General features: G+C 40.3%; 1 pseudogene; it reads left to right on the forward strand.

The window, feature by feature from the left end:
- Positions 1-5,675: 5,675 nt before the first annotated feature.
- On the forward strand, positions 5,676-6,200 carry LOC145438006 (uncharacterized; annotated as a pseudogene).
- Positions 6,201-7,849: the final 1,649 nt, after the last annotated feature.

Here is a 7,849-nt window from a genome sequence, read left to right on the forward strand (position 1 = left end):
TATATTTTCATCCGAACAAGACTCGCAATGTACAATACAATGTGATGTAATGAACAGATAGAATGCCGAAACTACCAGTTGCGGTTTGCTGATCTGGCATCCACTTCAGCCATTCGCCCGATGCCGCATTCGTTTTCGATGGTAATCTTTATTCGTCAGTGCCTTCGCCCCTTCTTGCTCTTGTCCTTCGTTCTTCGTCGACACGGTGGACGAGGAGCCTAGAATATCCGGCGGGACTTGACCCAGGCCGCCTGCGCAAGTGGCGCCGACGCTCCCCACATTAAATCTCCAATTTGGAGCCCATTTCGATCTCGCCCCACCCCATTCAGAGGGTTAGGGGTGCGGCAGTTACAGCTCTATTCGTATCCGTTAGCCTACCCAACGGGATAGTCTCGACCTTGCTTTCCCTTCTACATACACAGCGCACACACACCAATTCTGGATATTGTGAAGTCATATGTGTTGGCTACGACGTGTTAACGTTGAGATTTCTGGCCCCTTCCCCCAATTTTTAACAGTCACACCACGAATTTTCATCCTGATTACGACTCTTAGGAGTATAGGACGGTGCGCATATCCGGTATTAGTTTTAATCTGTTCGCAGTTCGCACCTACTCAATTGCTGAACGCATGGTAGCCCATTGCCAGTGATACCAATGTTTCTTAACCTTAACTAACTCATGGAACGCTTACGCTAATCTCCAAGCCTTCGCGGAACCCCAAACTTTATCTGAGCCATAAAAACAAGAATATATTTCAATCAGACATGAGGTGATAGCTTCATCAGTGTAATCGATTGAGTTTACGATTAAGGGTACATTGAAAAGTATAGACGATTACATTTAATTTGCATCTTGAAATGTGAGCCGCGTGAACACAACAAGAAGAACAACAAGATGAATATCCGTTCTAAATGTAACGTCATTTTCTTGGTACGTCACAATATTCATGGCTAAACCTAAAGCCGACGATTTCTCGCCCTCAACGTATATAAGTAGGTAGTAATGTCGGCAGAATCAAAAGTTGAGTGATGAGTTTCAAAATACTGTTATATTTACTTGTATACTATATGGACTATGACAGGGGCTCTCCACCTTCTTCGCGGACCCCCTTTGAACCGTCACGGAAAATCACATCATACTGTCTATGTATGAATTGAGAAGTCTTTTATCATTTCAAAGCGAATTCTGCAGCTGTATTGCTTGAAGTACGCGGTCGCTTCTTAAAAATCCGCGCCGTCGAATTGGTATGAACAAGTGCCGAAAATCGATTTACACATAAATGGAGCCGGTCACTGCGGTAATAACACGTAACGCTTCCGACGACACCTTTGTTGCACGTATGACCCGAAAATTGAGATATACCATGCTTGCATCGGTCAGGGATATCTATAATCTAGATATCCCTGATATCAGTACTCAGTAGCTTATTGGCAAATTGGCAATTAAAATGAGTTTGCACAGTAGAACATTTCATCTCAGGCGGTCATTCTGTTTAAGTGAGGGCTGAAGTTTCAGCAGTCATGAAGCGAAACTGCCTCGTGATTTCAATAATTAAAAAAATAGTAATAAAATTAGGATGTCAACCATTCTGCAAATTTGGAGGTGTCGCGGATCCCATGAACATGCTTCGCGGACCCTGGTTGAGAACCGCTGGACAATGACAATATGACATATGAACGTTGTTACGTGGGTTATTGTATGTATTATTATGATGATGTTTCCCTGTAAAGTAGCAAGGTATGACGTCATGCCTTACCCAACTGTGCATGACCGCATCACTAATGCTTAACCGCTTTATCGCTTATCTCATCTCTGGTTGATGGCACATGGAAGCCATAATAAATTAGGCTTACCATACGTCCTCTTTTAAGAGGATTTGTCCTCTTTTTTGACTTTTTTGAAAGTGTCCTCGGAGGACGCCCTTTTGTCCTCTTTTTTGAGATTTTGTCCTCTTTTTGAAAATTTAGGTCAGATTTAGAGCAAATTGCGAGTGATATGCCGCAAATTAGTACAGAAGTGAAGCTCCGGCGGGTATTTCGGAGTGAAAAACGGTGATTTTAACTCTGAGCGAAAAGATGACCTTTTTTTTAGTCAACCGATCACAAAGTGGGAAAAATTCACCGGTTTTTGAGAATTCTACTCCGGTTTTGCAAGTTGCAAATTTCTGAAAAAGTGTCCTCTTTTTAGATTTCCAAAATATGATAAGCCTATAATAAATGTACAGCAAGAAACATGGTGTCAGAAGTGGAATTCAAACCCACGCCTCCATTCGGAGACCAGCAAGAAACAGACGTAACATTTGTGTGAACAATGGTGCATTTTTATATCAGGTTATTGATAGCAGAAACGTTGGGTTTTTTAAGTCCCCCGCTCATTATTACGCCACAAGTATTCGCTTTACTCGTCATAGCATAATGAATACGTTGGTTGGAATTTCAGTAGAACGTGGTTTCAATTTCGAACCCCAGGCTTCCCTCCCTGCGTACCCCACTTCACACGACGTACACCAATACAGTCACAATTCGACTACTGATCGGGACAAATTACCTGCAACATATGATGGCCAAGATGGACGGATCATCATAATTCATATGTATGTATGTATATGTATGTATGTATGTATGTATGTATGTATGTATGTATGTATGTATGTATGTATGTATGTATGTATGTATGTATGTATGTATGTATGTATGTATGTATGTATGTATGTATGTATGTATGTATGTATGTATGTATGTATGTATGTATGTATGTATGTATGTATGTATGTATGTAAGTATGTATGTATGTATGTATGTATGTATGTATGTATGTATGTATGTATGTATGTATGTATGTATGTATGTATGTATGTATGTATGTATGTATGTATGTATGTATGTATGTATGTATGTATGTATGTATGTATGTATGTATGTATGTAGGTATGTATGTATGTATGTATGTATGTATGTATGTATGTATGTATGTATGTATGTATGTATGTATGTATGTATATGCCCCAGGCGTATTTGGTACCCTGTCGCATCTAAAACAAAAATCAATTTGAAACAAACATGTATATAAAATGGCCCTTGTTTAAAAGGTGTTTTTTATTGTTTTTGTTTGTTTGGTGTTTTTTAGCCACGATGTCATGGATCTCAAATTCTGACGACACCGTGATTGACATTGACAATCGAAAATATTGGATCATTAAGGCTCCTTGAAGAAAAAGGCTTCCAACCCCAGTGTTAAACGGACCAAAAATTATCGTTGACCATAGCCACATCATTACGCAGCATTTTTACGCAGCCGGCGGTCATCATAATCAGAACATCCAATCTCTAGCAATGATCTATATCTATTGCTATAACTGTTTGAACCGACGACTATTTCGAGGGTTCCAACCATTCCATTCCGTATAGGTCGACTATATTTGGTGCAAATCGTCCGTAGGCTCATACTACATGTTATTTCGAGAGTATTTACTATACACAATCTGGGATATCTAGATATCCCTGTACACAATTATGTCATAATTATACAACGTTGAAAAAAATGTTTTTTAATCGGCTTTTTTTAAAACACTGTTTAAACGAAGTGTTTTAAAACACCGTTTGTTTTAAATGCAACCCCTACTGATTCCGCAGTCTGCAGTAGCCTAAATTTCTAACTTCACATTAGATCAGTTGCCTGACAGTGAACGAAAAAATATAGGCAACAGTGCAACAGCAGTTCAATACCATTGATATGTCTTTATTTCGTATACTGTGCGACTGTGCGTATAGGATGCATCATCAAACAAATCATTCGTTAGCCTATAATCTGTGACATCATGTCACTTCAGCTTAGTCAGCCCATGTCACTTTGTGGTGCTTTTATACGTAAGATTCTATTCATTCGGAGTCATAGTATCCTAGCTGTATTTGGTAGGCTATATATAATGCGTATGCTGTCGATAGTTACTGTCACTGATTGTCAGCAGCAGGATATTGTCAGTTTACGTTCAGAGTTACCGAGGTAAGCCTTCAAAGTGTGCTTCAACTTTCAACATAAACCAGCAATCGTAGTTGAACTGCGTGACATCATCAGTTTTATCCGCGGGATCCAGAATGCGTATTTCCAACACCATGCGCAGACATATGAAATTTGTCACATTTTCCGATACACATGTTGAGGTTTGGGGATCTTGGGGCTCTGTAATGCCATCTCTTATGTGGTCGCTTATTCAGGTCTAATTAGAATTCATGATCAATATTCAGTTTCAGTATTGACTAGTTAACATTGAAAGAACGGCAGATACTATAGGCCTATGTTGCGTCAGTATACTTGAAAGCTGGCCGACTGTTTGTCGATTGTTGACACATAAGTATATAAATAATGAACTTCCGTTATTCCTCTCGTTATAATTTACTCTGAGAATTTTGGTAGGCGACCAGTACCTTTTTTGTTGCCAGTAGTAGTTTTTCAACAGCATAGCAATATATAGAGTTATTTTCGATTCGACACTGACTGTATCTATGATGCTCGGGTATGTGATATGCATATTATGCGTGTGTGATTCACGACATTGCGCACCAAATATCGACCATGTAGGCGACTGTACAGTGTACGTACACCGTACATACGCAATATGTCCTGCACCGTGCTCGTGTTATGCTATTTTCTTACATCCTGGTTATGTCTTCGGAGTGGCAAGGAATAGCCTGTGTTTAATGGTTTGGTGTGAACGATTGATTGGTAACGTAGTGGAAAGAATATAAATATGAAGAATATTATTCGGTCAAGGACAAGAATTGATTTTCGAAGTATAGACCCTATATTCCGCGGGGGTAGAGTCCATTTGAGAGGCCGTAGCAAAAACACGATTCGGGGTTATCTTGATGAGGCTCTAACAACCAGCGAGGTTAGCAACAGAAGAATTCATCGCAATTCATATTTAAATAGGTATATTTTGGAGGGATTAACCTCTGCGGTGTTAATGGAAGAAATAACGGTGCAACGTATCGCATAGTATAGTCTGTAATGTAATTTGCTTATATTAAAACGCGCAGCGTGACAGGATGTGAGGGAGTATCAAATATCAATTCGCTCTTCCCGATAATATATGAAATATCGGCATTTATTTCGATATCCAATGTCTGTTCACGATGTGATAATATTACGCTCTATATGTATATAGTATATTCTATGATAAACCTATTTTATCGTATATTATGTATAGCGAGTTGATGAGATAAAGCATCGAATACGTTCAATGCGTATTACACGCCGTCTGAACGAACCCGGAAATAATACTGTAAGCTATTAACTCGATCCACAATATGGTTCGCATGGACGTTATACCGAGTATGATCTATACTTTGTATAGTCAATATATCCGTTTCAATTATGCTACACTAGCAGTATTCGATGGTTAGACTTTAGGTAACACGGAGAGGTAGTTCATCGAACACCTATCGAAAATATGGTAACGCTTGCAAGTATCACACAACCGACGTATCAATTAGTCATTGGACAACGCAACTGAAAAACTGCTATCGTTTATATGTGTGTGTCGAGCTAAGCGGTAGTTCTCCGACCAGGTGTTTTGAGCACACCCCTCTCCGTATAGTTGGATAATATGTTTGTTGTTCAGATGCGATTTATTGGCGTTTAAATATAGTTTTATGACAAACGGTTAAGGTCAATATGGGAGGTTCTTTGTGCACGGGAAAGCGGGAGATTAAGATGATATTGATCGGAATTGATCTATCCGGTAAAACTGCGATTTTAAACCGACTCCGGTTCGGAGAAGCCGGCAGCACGATACCGACGATCGGCTACAATTACGAGTCGTTCGACTACAAAAATATCACCTTTGATATCTGGGACACCGGTGGCCAGGATAAGCTCCGTAATCTCTGGCGGCACTACTACAAGGAAGCGGACGGCGCGTTTTATGTGGTAGACTCCACGGACCCGGATCGAATGAGCGAGGCTAAGGAAGAGCTCCAGAAAGCTTTAGGAGACCTCGACTTGAATGGGAAATTTTTATGCGTGCTCGCGAATAAAAAGGACGGAGAAAACCCGATGACTGTAGAACAAGTGACGGCGGCGCTAGAACTGAAATCTATTAAGGATCGGAATTGGAGTATATTTCATGTTAGTGCCCTGAAAGGCATAGGGCTTTATGACGCCTTAGACTGGATATCCAAGGTGAACAAAAAGAAATAATTTCCTAGCTTCTCATCCGTAAATTTAGACCAGATATAGTCCCAATTACGCAAGCTGCTATTTCACGTTCGACTCGAGTTATTGATAGGCCTGGGCTAAGTCGAGTCGAGTCTTAATCGAGTATCAACCATTATGACGTCACCACAGTATGAATGATTGAAAACTTCAAATCTCTACCTTTCATGCGACCACAGATAATAGGCTATGATGCCAATTCTAAGTCACATTAAAGATAATTTGGTATTTTTTTGATACATTGAATTAAATTGCACTCTGTGACAACGCTGTGGGTTGATCTCGACTTCGTAAATACGTCATTTCCGCTAAGGTACGTAGCTTTGTACGAAATATTTGGTATGCTGCAATACGACAAGTCGAGGTGACAGACTTCGACGGCGGAAAATAGCATCGAAACTAGAATTCTCGTTGATAAAACAACTATCAACTATTCAGATACGATTACTCAAATCAGTCCTAGCACTAGTTATCGGCATTTCATTGTCTACATTGGGAAAACCCTTCATTTATTGGTGTATAGTGTCGCATTATGTAGTGTCGCATATATAGATATTGAATAACATCCTATTTTTGTATCGCTATGCGCTGTGAAATGATGATACATGCATTTCAATTCCAGTGCAACCTATAGTTATAGCCGTGTCGAACTATATAGGACAAAGGCGTGCGTGTGTAGCCGCTGCGTGATTATGCAATATCAACTCTTAACGCTTTGAGGATGTATGCAACTACAATCTATGCCGTAAATAACATTTGTTCTTGCCGGACATTTTTGGTATCTTTGTCAGTTTGGGCGCCGTTCGATTTTTGTCGACATAGGCACGCCGTTTTTCACACATCGACCACTTCGCCTCAAGCAGTGGGGTCCGGATTTGACATCAATATTCGCAAACAGTCATCATCCAGTTAGAAGTCGCCTGTATGACGGTAATAACCCGTCCTAGATACGTGACGCAGCGCTTAGCGTTAGCAATATTTCCGGTCTGTGGCGTGCGTGTAAGAGGGCGTATAGAGCTTGCGCGTATACTCCTCGTTTTACAGTGTAATTTTTATCGGCTTAACTGCCTTCTCTGTTCCATTGCTCTGCTCAGCCGCGTTGTGCAACTCATATTTCGTTCCTACTCCTTCGTCCACTTGTATGATATGATGGTGCTACGTACAGTACCCACTTATGAAAAGCAACCACCATTGTGGTATTGGTAGTTTGAGTCGACTTGTAATGATTGCCTTTCGTTTATTATATCATGACATATGAAATAAAGTTCGTTCATCAACAGTGAAAATTGTTCCACAACATACGCTACACGTGTAATCGCAAATAGAAAACAATGTTTCAATTTTCGGCTCAAGTACATGAAATGCAGTGGAATATGTGCTTGTTGAAGTGTTAGTCGATTGGTCATTCGTTCAAATACGGCTGCGCTATTATCCATACATAATGTGATGGCGTATAGTGATATTATCATGGCAGCGAAAACCGATTGGTCGCGTACTTGCCCGGATACAGAATCCCTACGTGTTTAAGGTTTAACTATAGCATTCTAGCTGGACTCCTCGTCGTCATTCGTGTGACCGGTGCCGTGCTATATCGGTCAGGTGTAAAATGGCCTGTGATGTCGATTCACGTTCGC

The sequence above is a fragment of the Botryllus schlosseri genome, chromosome 4 (assembly GCF_051294905.1).
Source record: "Botryllus schlosseri isolate E-star chromosome 4, Bs_hap1, whole genome shotgun sequence".
Lineage (NCBI taxonomy): Eukaryota > Metazoa > Chordata > Ascidiacea > Stolidobranchia > Styelidae > Botryllus > Botryllus schlosseri.